The sequence below is a fragment of the Pan troglodytes genome, chromosome 13, assembly GCF_028858775.2.
Source record: "Pan troglodytes isolate AG18354 chromosome 13, NHGRI_mPanTro3-v2.0_pri, whole genome shotgun sequence".
NCBI lineage: Eukaryota > Metazoa > Chordata > Mammalia > Primates > Hominidae > Pan > Pan troglodytes.
In genome coordinates, this window is record NC_072411.2 from 84438436 (window position 1) to 84451108 (window position 12673).

General features: G+C 34.3%; 1 protein-coding gene across 26 annotated transcripts in view; it reads right to left on the reverse strand.

The window, feature by feature from the left end:
* PDE1A (phosphodiesterase 1A) overlaps positions 1 to 12673 on the reverse strand; it is a 391847-nt gene that overhangs the window by 267313 nt on the left and 111861 nt on the right. The window lies entirely within an intron of this gene.

Below are 12673 nucleotides of genomic sequence, written 5' to 3' on the forward strand. Positions count from 1 at the left end.
GCCTTTCTGCACGCACTATTACCTTTCATTTCAACGATATATACAGTATATTTTTAGGACATTTTGAGAGGCAGCAAACTCAAAATATGTAGTAACAATAATGAACCTAACATATTTGAGGTGATGGCAAGATGAACAGAAATAACAAAATTTACAAATGGGCTGGCTATTATTATATATTTCTGTTCTTGTAGGTTGAAAACAGTTCAATATTGGCAATTTCATATTGTTTAATCCTATATGTCATGATTGCCATATCCCCAAAAGTGATTGCAAAACACCATTTATATGACACATGATTTCAGAGACATTACAATGTGGAAAAAAATGTGTAAATCAGAATTTAAAAATGGTATTTTTCAATTAACGCTTTCCCTGAAAAAAAGTTATATATGATTTTAAGAATTATTAGTGTTAATGTCAGACATGAGAAAAAATTCTGCGATAAGAAAACCGATAAGGAGGGTAGTTTCACTGAGTATTTCAAAGACCCATTAGAAGAAATGTCCTCTACCTGTTTCAGCAACACCATAGTGTCTTTTCGGTTTTTTTCCTATTACGCTATGTCACATAATGTTTAGTACTGGAGTCACATGTACAGCTTCTTATCTCTTTTACTGTATAAACTCTTTAAGATCAGGGATCAGTTTTTGGTCATCTGTGTGTCTCCTTCACCAGGTAGCATGGGGCTTCATATAGAAAAATGATCAATATCTACCTGATTGAATGAACGGATGCTAGAAAAATGTAAAAGGAGCTTGTAACAGTCTCCGCACTTACAATTTATTTGGGGAGATGAAATTAACTTGCATAAAACTATGACTATTCTATTCTATGTATAGTAATATTTCAGAAAATAAAAAGAATTCTTTCTAAAGATGTTTACATGAGAGACATGGTATTTCAACTGTGCTGAGAACAGATGAACATGGTTTAGATAGTTGAGGCAAGAAATGAAAGACATCATTGGACACTGAAAAAAATGACAAAAAGAGAGAAAATGTAAGAAATAAAAAAAAGCTTGAGTTGGGTGAAGTCAGTGAGGAAATTCTTATTCTACTCTTGTAAAACAGTTTTTGTTTAAAATGTGCAGTCTTGAATTATGATCACTTAAGAGGCAGACAGATATTTAATATTCATACTGGAAATAGCCATATCCATGAATTACAATGCAAACTGTCAATGTTAAATATACAACTACTGATCTCTTATGCCACTTGACTCCTACCGACATGAAAAACCCACAGTTCAACATTGTCATAGATGTGAATATAGGGTTACTAAATATATTTTAAATTCATTATACTTTTTGTACTTTGATGACTCATTAAGTCATTTACCATTGACTCTTTATCCTCTAGTATTTCATTAAAAGCTCTTTTACAAGAGTATAGGTCATGTTCTTTTGCACAGTTGAATTAAGATTCCTTATAAAAATATATGACCTTATTTTCAGCATCCTCAATTGAATTATAAACAGAGATGACTGTGATAATTACACAACACTAAGTCCACTAAGCCTCCAGAGGTGCTTGGATCAGTACCGACCATAAGTGACTACTTATATATTAGGTCTGTTTGATTACTCTTAAAGTGTAGGAGCATACCGCTATCTTAAATCTTACTAGTTTTTTCATTTTTGCCTTCTGATAATTAATTCATACAAATGGCTTGAATCCTGTAGATACTTTACTTTTAGAAATCTTAAATTTCTTTTTTAAAATTTATTTTACTTTAAGTTCCAGAATACATGTGGAGAATGTGCAAGTTTGTTACATGGGTTTGAATTTCAACATGAAGTTCTTTTACCTATGTAGTTCTTGGTAAACTACCAAATTCCCCTAAACTTCAGTGTGTTAACTATAAAGCAGGATTAATAATAATACCTATTGAACTATCCTACTAAATGACATTTTGATGACCGTCAAGGATGAAGTGGGCTGAAACCGAAAAATAACCCTAAAGTTTTCAAAATTACGGCCAGTTTTCTCTTTAAAATTTTTTTTGTCTCAGTTTAGCCTATAATTAGAATATTTTGGAGGACTATGTTTATTACTCATTTCTTAGTATTTTTTAACCCATATTTTTTCTTCACTAATATAGTTTCTTTTAAATTTATATGCTACAAAATAATGCACTTTTTTGGTATAAAATTCTATGAATTTTGACACATGCATAGATTAATGTGTCATTACTCACCATCAAAATAGAATACAGAACAGTTCCATCAGCCAAAACTATTCCCTTATGTGACCCCTTTTAGTTAAATCCTGCCCCCTCTGCTTCTAATCCCCGGAAACTCCTGATATGCTCTCAATTTAATACATTCTACATCATGAAATTAATACATGCTTATTGTAAAAAGTTTTAAAATGGTATACATTAGTATATAAGTTTAAAAATGAGTCTTCTCATTCCTTTTACCAATATCATCCCTCTAAGCTTATCAATTGTAATAGTATATGTATCCTTTTACAATTTTCTCAATGTTCAACTTATACAAGTATTTATAAATGTATCTAAACTTACAGAGTCTCACTCCTATTTTTTTAAGTGAAACCATTCTAGTATAGAGTTTACATCTCACTTTTTCAATACTAACATATTTGGGGAGTATTTCCACATTAATGTAGAACTCTATTTCACTCCTCCTAATAACTGCCTATGTTCCATAGTTTGATTATACTATAATCAATTTAGTCAGTCTCCTGTAATGGCAAGCATTAAGATTGTTTCTGATTTAGGCAGTTACAAACAATGCTGAAATCAAGAGACGGTCCTATACACTGATGCTTTTATTCCTGCATGAAAGACTTCTAAAACAGGATTGCTAGTCTAAAGCTATGTATTTATAATTTTAATAAATATTATAAGGTTATTTCCTCAAGAGATAGTAAAAATTCACACTCTTTCCTTTGCCCACAATGAATGCTATCAGTCTTTAAATGAAATATTGTTTTAATTTGCCTCCCACTGGCTACTATTGAAGATTAAGATTTTTACATATTTATTGGCTATTTGATTTTTTTCTTCCCTAAATTCTTTGCCAATATCACTGAACAAATGTCTATTGGGTTATTTTTCCTTTTCCCATGATAAAAGAAGGTTACATGTACTTGACAGAGCAGATCCTGAGCAAACTGAATTAAAATTTTCCTTTATCTTTTCCCAATTGTTGTCTCAAGTTAGCAACCTTTGTGACATGGTGGCAAGACACTTTCACATATTAGAATACACTTCTGTAAAATGAGAAACAGTTGCTCCATTTACATTACAATAATTTCAAGACAAATCCTTTATGGATAATTCTCCAAGATAATGTGCCTTCATATATGGCCCCAGAAAGAGCTTTCAGAACACATGTGTTTGTTTTCTCTTCCCTCCTTACATCTTTACCCAAAGGAGACTCTCAACATCTCCTTAGATGCTGCAACCCTAATTAGCCCTCCAGAGGACTCTCAGGAGCCATTCTCAGGGGAGTTTTCCAACTAAGTAACTAAGGGATCAAGCATAACTGCGTTTTCATTCAAAGGAGCCACTCTCTAAAGGCATGAAGAGAAAGCAGAATGATGTCTTTTGAGTTTAATACAGTGAGAGGAAGGAGAGACTGGGAAAAATATTAGGAAATCAAGACCAAAGCAGGGTAGGGCAAGAGAAGGACCACTTGCTGGGGTGAATAATGGCAGGTACTATCTTGATTTCCTGCTCTAAACTCGTCACAGATATTTCTTTCATAAAGTTTAGTAGAGAAACCACCTTTGCCAAAATGTCAGAGCATTTCTCATCTTCAAGTCCAGTTACCAAACATTAATGATTCCTATCAGAGAGGAGTTTTTATTATTCCATTGGTGTTCTCTTTTTTATAAGTCCCTAGTTCTGTTTCATAAAAGTTCTGATTCAGTAAAAAACCTGCATACCCTCTGAGGCTTCCTCCACTTAAGAAAATAAAGGATTCACAGCTGAATTCTATCGGAAGTATAAAGAGGAGCTAGTATCATTCCTTCTAAAACTATTCCAAACAATATAAAAAGAGGGACTCTTCTCTAACTCATTTTATGATGCCAGCATCATCCTGATACCAAAACCCAGGAGGGACACGACACAAAAAGAAAATTTTTGCCAATATCCCTGATAAACATCGATGCGAAAATCCTCAATAAAATACTGGCAAACCAAATCCAGCAGACGTCAAAAAGCTTATCCAACACGATCAAGTTGGCTTCATCCCTGGAATGCAAGGCTGGGTCAACATATGCAAATCAATAAACATAATCCATCACATAAACAGAACCAATGACAAAAAACATATGATTATCTCAATAGATGCAGAAAAGGCCTTCAATAAAATTCAGTAGCCCTTCATTCTAAAAACTCTCAATAAACTAGGTACTGATGGAAAGTATCTCAAAACATTAAGAGCTATTTATGAAAAACACACAGCCAATATCATACTGAATGGGCAAAAGCTGGAAGCATTCTCTCTGAAAACTGGCACAAGACAAGCAAGGATGCCCTTTCTCACCACTCCTGTTCAACATAGTGGTGAAAGTTCTGGCCAGGGCAATCAGGCAAAAGAAAGAAATAAAGGGTATTCAAATAGGAAGAGAGGAAGTCAAATTGTCTCTGTTTGCAGATGACATGACTGTATATTTAGAAAACCTCACTGTCTCAGCTCAAAATCTCCTTAAGCTGATAAGCAACTTCAGCAGTCTCAGAATACAAAATCAATGTACAAAAATCACAAGCATTCTTATACACCAATAACAGACAAACAGAGAGCCAAATCATGAGTGAACTTCCATTCACAATTACTACAAAGAAAATAAAATACCTCGAAATACAACTTACAAGGGATGAGAAGGACCTCTCAAGGAGAGCTACAAACCACCGTTCAAAAAAATAAGAGAAGACACAAACAAATGGATAAACATTCCATGCTCATGAATAGAAAGAATCAATATTGTGAAAATAGCCATACTGCCCAAAGTAATTTATAGATTCAATGCTATCCCCATCAAGCTACCACTGACTTTCTTCAGAGAATTAGAAAAAAAATACTTTAAATTTCATATGGACCCAAAAAACAGCCCGCATAGCAAAGACAATACTAAGCAAAAAGAACAAAGCTGGAGGCATTATGCTACCTGACTTCAAACTATACTACAAGGCTACAGTAACCAAAACAGCCTTGTACTGGTACCAAAACAGATTTATAGACCAATGGAACAGAACAGAGGCCTCAGAAATAACACCACAAATCTACAACCATCTGATCTTTGACAAACCTGACAAAAACAAGCAATGGGGAAATGATTCCCTGTTTAATAAATGGTATTGGGAAAACTGGCTAGCCATATGTAGAAAACTGAAACTGGACCCCTTCCTTATACCTTATACAGAAATCAACTCAAGATTAAGATTAAAGACTTAAATGTAAAGCCCCAAACCATACAAACCCTGGAAGAAAACCTAGGCAATACTATTCAGGACATAGACATGGGCAAAGCCTTCATGACTAAAACACCAAAAGCAATGGCAACAAAAGCCAAAATTGACAAATGAGATCTAATTAAACTAAAGAGCTTCTGCACAGCAAAAGAAACTATCATCAGAGTGAACAGGCAACCTACAGAATGGGAGAAAATTCTTGCAATCTATCCATCTGACAAAGGGCTAATATCCAGAATCTACAAAAACTTAAACAAATTTATAAGAAAAAACAAACAACGCCATCAAAAAGTGGGTGAAGGATATGAACAGACACATCTCAAAAGAAGACATTTATGCTGCCAACAAACATGAAAAAAGTTGATCATCACTGGTCATTAGAGAAATGCAAATCAAAGCCACAATGAGATACCATCTCACGCCAGTTAGAATGGCAATCATTAAAAAGTCAGGAAATAACAGATGCTGGAGAGGATATGGAGAAATAGGAATGCTTTTACAGTGTTGATGGGAGTGTAAATTAGTTCAACCATTGTGGAAGACAGTGTGGTGATTCCTCAAGAATCTAGAACCAGAAATACCATTTGACCCAGCAATCCCATTACTGGGTATATACCCAAAGGATTATAAATCATTCTAGTACAAAGACACATGCACACATATATTTATTGCAGCACTGTTTACAATCACAAAGACTTGGAACCACCCAAATTCCCATCAACGATAGACTGGATCAAGAAAATGTGGCACATATACACCATGGAATACTATGCAGCCATAAAAGGGATGAGTTCATGTCCTTTGCAGGGACATGGGTGAACCTGGAAACCATCGTTCTCAGCAAACTAACACAAGAACAGAAAACCATATACTGCATGTTCTCACTCATAAATGGGAGTTGAATAGGAGAACACATGGAAACAGGGAGGGGAACATCACACACTGGGTCCTGTCAGGGGGTGGGGGGCTAGGCAAGGGATAGCATTAGGATAAATACCTAATGTAGATCATGGGTTGATGGGTGCAGCAAACCACTATGGCACGTGTATACCTACATAACAAACCTGCACATTCTGCACATGTACCCCAGAACTTAAAGTATAATAAAAAATAAAATAAAAGGTCAGTTTAATTTGGGGTATAACTTATGTCAATAGGAACAAATTTTTTTTTAAAAAGTCATATCCTACAAGAGGAAAAATACGCTTTGGAAATGGTCCTGGTAAATATGAAATAAGCCATGAAGAAATTCTATGCTTCAAATAGGCTGAAAATTCACCCAAGTCTCAAACCTGACGACTCTGCCTTTTTCTCTCTTGGATATCCTCTGCCAATTAGCCAAGGAGCAGAGAAGAGCAAAGGTGAAATCACTATAGGAAATGGATGAAATTCTTTATATTCCATAGGCCAACTTCTAAGAGAGATGACTCATTCTTTGGCTCTCAAAATGATATCCCAGGATGACCCTTCTACATCAAAAAGGAGAACAGAAGACATTACTGTACACTACCGGACACTTTATAAACCCTGTACACTTAGCCTACACTAAATTTGTTTTTTAAATGTTTCTTTCTTCAATAAACAAATTAACTTTTTCTTACTGTAACTGTTTCATTTTACAAACTTTTAAATTAAAAAACATTTCGACTCTTTTGTAGTAATACTTGGCACAAACACATTGTACTGTTGTACAAAAATATTTTCTTTCTTTATGTCCTTATTCTATCAGATGTTCTGTATTTTTAAAACTTGTATTTTTTTTTTACTTTTTAAATATTTTGTGTAAAAACTAAGATACAAACACACACATTACCCTAGGGCCACACAAGGTCAGGATAATATCACTGTCTTCCTCCTCCATATCTTGTCCCCATGGAAGTTCTTTGGGGGCAATACCACGCATGGAGCTGTCATCTCCTTTGTTAACAATGCATTCTTTTGAAATACCTCCTGAAGGATCTCCATGAGGCTGTTTTACAGTTAATTTATTAAAAATATAAGTAGAAGGAATACTCTATAAAATAACAATAAAAAGTATAGCATAACAATACATATACCAGTAACATAGTTATTTATTGTCAAGTATTATGTACTGTACATAATTATATGTGCTCTAATTTTATACAACTGGCAGTGCAGTAGGTTTGTTTACACCAGCATCACCACAAACATGTGAGTAATGCATTGTGCTATCACATATGATGGCTATAATGTCACTAAGCAATAGGATTTTTCAGTTCCATTTTAATATTATGGGATCACTATCATTGTATATGCTGTCCATTGTTGACTGAAATGTTATATAGCACATGACTGTACATATATGACTCAGTGGCAAAGCCCTTCCCTAGGATAACATGAGGAATACAAAGGAAATCAAAGATTTAAATTTATTGTCACTCGTCTACTTTCTCTGGGGTCATTTATATAAGAAGAACAAGAAGACACAGCTGCTATTGCAAGGAGGCTTATTGCCATCTAATACTGCATGGTGCCCCCAGGGTCAGTGAACTGTAGTTCACAATGCTAAGTTCTGAATAGGATTTTATCAAGTGGTCCTGACATAAACCTCACTTGCAGGAAACTACAAATATGCATCTCATAGGGTATTTTGCTCCTTTTATCTACTGTGGTTTTTATTCCTTCAATTTTCATCATTTCTGGCTTTCACTTAATTCTGTCAAAAACTACACTCACCAAATCCTTGTGCCCTAAAAATTTTAAGAATAAAATATTGGGTGAAGGGGGCTGCTGGAAAAATGTTGGTCAAAGGGTACAAAGTTTGAGTTAGACAAAAGGAATACATTTTTTAAGACCTTCTGCATAGCATAGTAACTGTAGTTAATAAGGTGTATTTCAAAATTTCTGAGAGTAAAGTTCAAATAGTCTCACCATAAAAAAATAAGTATTTGAGGTGATGGAAATCTTAATGAGATAAATTTGATCATTCCACATTATGTACATATATCATAACATCACATTGTACCCATAAATATATGCAATTATCATTTGTCAACTAAAAGTAAAAATAATTTTTAAAATAAAATATTACTAATAAAAAGAATAACATACTGCTCTACAAGTATTTTCTCCTCAATTTGAAAGTTTTATGGATCCATCTTAGGTCAAAGAAATTTTACCAAAAAATAAATAAATTTCCTATTTGATAATAATAGCTATCATTTATCAAATGCTTAGAATATTTTGAGCATGCTGTTAAGCACTTTCTATATAGTACTTCATTTTATTCTCACTTCAACTGTATATAGCTCTATTATTATTATTCCCATTTTACAGATGAAATAAAAGTTCAAACAAGGCCTAAAATTACAAGCCATTTTTACAGATTATATTTAGGGGACCAAGGCTTAAGCATTCTGAAATTTACTGTATTTATTTAGTCATTCTCATCTTTAGCATAAACCTAACAGTAGTTTTGTGGATCTGATTAGCAGTCAACTTATTTTTAGGTTTTTTGGCTCACAGTAAAAAAAAAAATGTAGATTTCCAGTAATACTAGCAGACCAAGCATGACACATTTTAGGCGTTTGCTTATTATTCATTTGTCATCTGTTCTTTCGTTCAACAAGTATAAATTATCAACTGCTGTGCTCAGAACTCTGGTGGACACAAAGAAATAAGAAGCTATTTCCCACAATCATCCAAGAAGATTTACAGAAATAACCCTTAGTTTTAGCTACTGGCATAGTTAGCATGTTGGATATTGGAGTAGATCATTTTTTAACATTCCTTTTTTATGTATAAAAAATTATTATCAGAAATAATCATGAAATGAGATAATAATAACAGCTAGAAAAGAAATGCAGGCAGTAAATATTTTCTTTAGTTGAAATTGTGCTGGTATACCAGTTTGAAAAAACAAATAATTTTTTAAAACTACAGATATTACAAGAAATGAAAAAAATGCATTTATTTTTAAAATTATATTAATAAATTATTTTATTTATACAAAAGTGAAAAGGTATACCTTCTTGTTGCTCTGTCACAGTAATCAATACTCTCTCAGTTTCTGTTTTTAATTGTAAATCCTGCATATTTTTCAATGATGTTGTCTAAATTGATCTTCTTTAAATATTCATGTTCAGTAGAGAGTATAGCGAGATTTATCAATCTATTTTCCCCGAGAGTACTTCAAAGAGTTTGTTTTAATCAATTTACTTTCAAAATGTTTTCTTCACATGAAGCAACAGATATAAAAGTGGATAGGAAACGTCTTAAATATAAGTTTGGCAGAGATTTATGAAATCCCATTTCATAATTAAATGCTGTTCATGTCTTTGTTTCTGCAGATTGATTCTAACAGCTTTCAACTGTCTCTGTCATAAGAAAAAAATGCTACTAAAAAATCTTCATCAAAAAAGTCAGCATACATGTGTATTATACTTGGTAAACATTTCCAAAGTTTATAATTGTTCAGGATAATTTGAGTTTGCTTTAAGTACAGTTTTTGCATTCTTTCCTTCAACATACTTTATTTATTATTATTATTTTTTATTTTTTGAGATGGAGTCTTGCTCTATTGCCCAGGCTGGAGTACAGTGGTGCCATCTCAGCTCACTGCAACCTCTATCTCCCAGGTCCAAGTGATTCTCTTGCCTCAGTCTCTGGAGTAGCTGGGACTACAGGTTCCCGCCATCACACCTGGCTAATTTTTGTGTTTTTAGTAGAGACAGGGTTTCACCATGTTGGCCAGGCTGGTCTCAAACCCCTGGCCTCAAGTGATCCACAGCCTGGGCCTCCCACAGTGCTGGGATTACAGATGTGAGCCACCTTGCCCGGCCAACATACTTTACGTAGCATATTTGCAACAAATGCTACCACAGTGACCAAAAAACAGAACTTGACCAACCACTTACTCTTGAAGCAAATGTATGTAGCTAAGTCTTCACATGTTGGGAGACTAGCCAATAATTGGAAACGCCCTGAAAGTTTCTCCCATGAAGAATACAATGTTTCTTAAAGAATAAGTCATATGTACATGTATGTATATGTTATATATGTGTGTGTATACTATATATCCATACATATTCTATATGAATATAGATAAGTAGATAATTTAAACTCAACAGCATCCACAGCAATTCTTTAGGAGTTAGACAAACACAAAACTTTTGAGGAGTATTTTATTGCTGATGTTGTTTAGAATTGCTGGCACGTGATGATAATAAAAAGCAGACCAGGGAGATCTTACCCCACTGCCCCACACATAGCTAATCACTGGTGTAAGTCACTGGAGTTTAGTCAATCAATTTATGCAAAATTATTTTTTTAAAGTATCTGCCAAAAAAAAAAAAAAAAGCAGTGGCTACCTAAATCCCTCCCACCTTTTATTTTCCCACACTATTACTCCAAGCTATTTGGAAATGACATACCTGGACTACCCATGGATTTTGTAGTTTGACAGATGTGGTTTTGAATCTTGGCTCTGCTACTTTCTAGCTGTATTACCTTAAACAAGTTAGCTAACACCTCAGAGCTTCACTTTTAATTTCTCAAATGTGAACAATACTTACTAGAATGACATACATTTCATAAATAACAAATGAAAAGCACCTTCACATATCAAGTGCTTATTAAATGGTAACTATCATGATTATCCCTTAGCCATGGCCCTGACCTATCACCTGCTACAGACCCTTAAATATTTCAGGGTCTTTGGGCAGTAATTACCTGTGATAAAGGGTGGACTAAATGAAGACGTTAATTTTTTCCCTAAAAGATCATGTTAAATTAGCGTGCAGTGTCTTCTGCACCACCAACTTAGCTCTCATAAACTGTTTAAATAAATGATCTACACCTACTGCTCTCTCTATCACTACCCAGTTTTCATAAACTGCTCATTTTCTTCCATTCTTTTAAAGGTGGGGCTTAAATGTTACCAACAAAAAACATCAACACCATGGCCTTTGCTCACTCTCACAGAAACTTTGCACAAAATTCAGGGACTGCAAAATCCACTAGAAGGAAACTGGGGGATCAGCTAGAAGCCAATCCACTCACCTTGCAGAGAGAAAACTGATGATCGGTATGGTGAAGTGATTTGTTCTACCAGCTAGTGGCTGAGCAGGGACTCAGTAAGGCTTCCCAGAGCCACAGGTCTTCTGCCTCCACAGTAGCTCCTTGGGCTCCAGCTTCATTATTGGTCACTTCCTGCTCTGAAACTCTCCATTCTTTCTTCATTCTTCTGTAATTCCTCTCTCCCCTAATAATGCTGGGCATTTCCCTTGATTCATTTTTCAATCCTCCTCCCTTCTCCTTTTACATGCTTTTCCTTAAAATCGAATCCTTTTTCCACGTCGATTAGCACCTTTCTCAGTGTCTCCTAACTCTCACTTCAGTTCCACTCCTAGACTGTGAATAGCCTGCTAGAAATTTCTACCTGAACAGAATAATGACTTCAATGATTAATCTCAAATATTGGATACAAACTTAATTAGATAACCAATTAAATAAGGCCCAAGCCTTTAAAGGAAATTTAATGTTATTTGTTATTCAACAAATATTTATCTAGCACCTATTAGGTAGGAGGTACTGTGCAAAGTATTGGAGATACGATATGTACAAACCCAGTCTCCATTCTGTGAATACAGAACATACATTCTAGTGGAGAGGGCAGACACTAAGCAGATTGTAAAAGTAAATGTATAGCTAAAAACCATGAAAAAGCCTTCAAACAAGTTACAGGTCCTATGAAATAACCACATTCTTACTTCCTGATGGGCCTGTGGGTGCCTGTTTGCTTACTCTTCCATTCATAGCAATTGAATGAATGGGAGGGTCACTGGGTATACCATAGGCATAAGGGAAGTCAAAATGTCTTTTTATAGATGAACCTCCAGTCTCATTGATCTCATTCAAGTGCAGTGGTCAGGAACATTACAATTATATGTACCATTTGGTCTATTAGTAAAAAATATTAATATAAATTAAATGTGATATTTCTTCTTTCATGATAAAGACATTTATATCACATAGTTCATATAGCCAAGTCATAATCAATAGTAAGGATAATAATTTTAATATAAAGAACTCAAAATCAAATGTGTTTTACTGCTTTTTTCCATCTTCAGATAAATGCATACTTTTTGGAAATGAACGTATAAAAAATTTTCAAAAAATTGTATAATGAACAGTTCAGTTAATTTACTGTTTTAAAATGCATCCACAGGCCAGACATGGTGGCTCATGCTTGTAATCCCAGCAC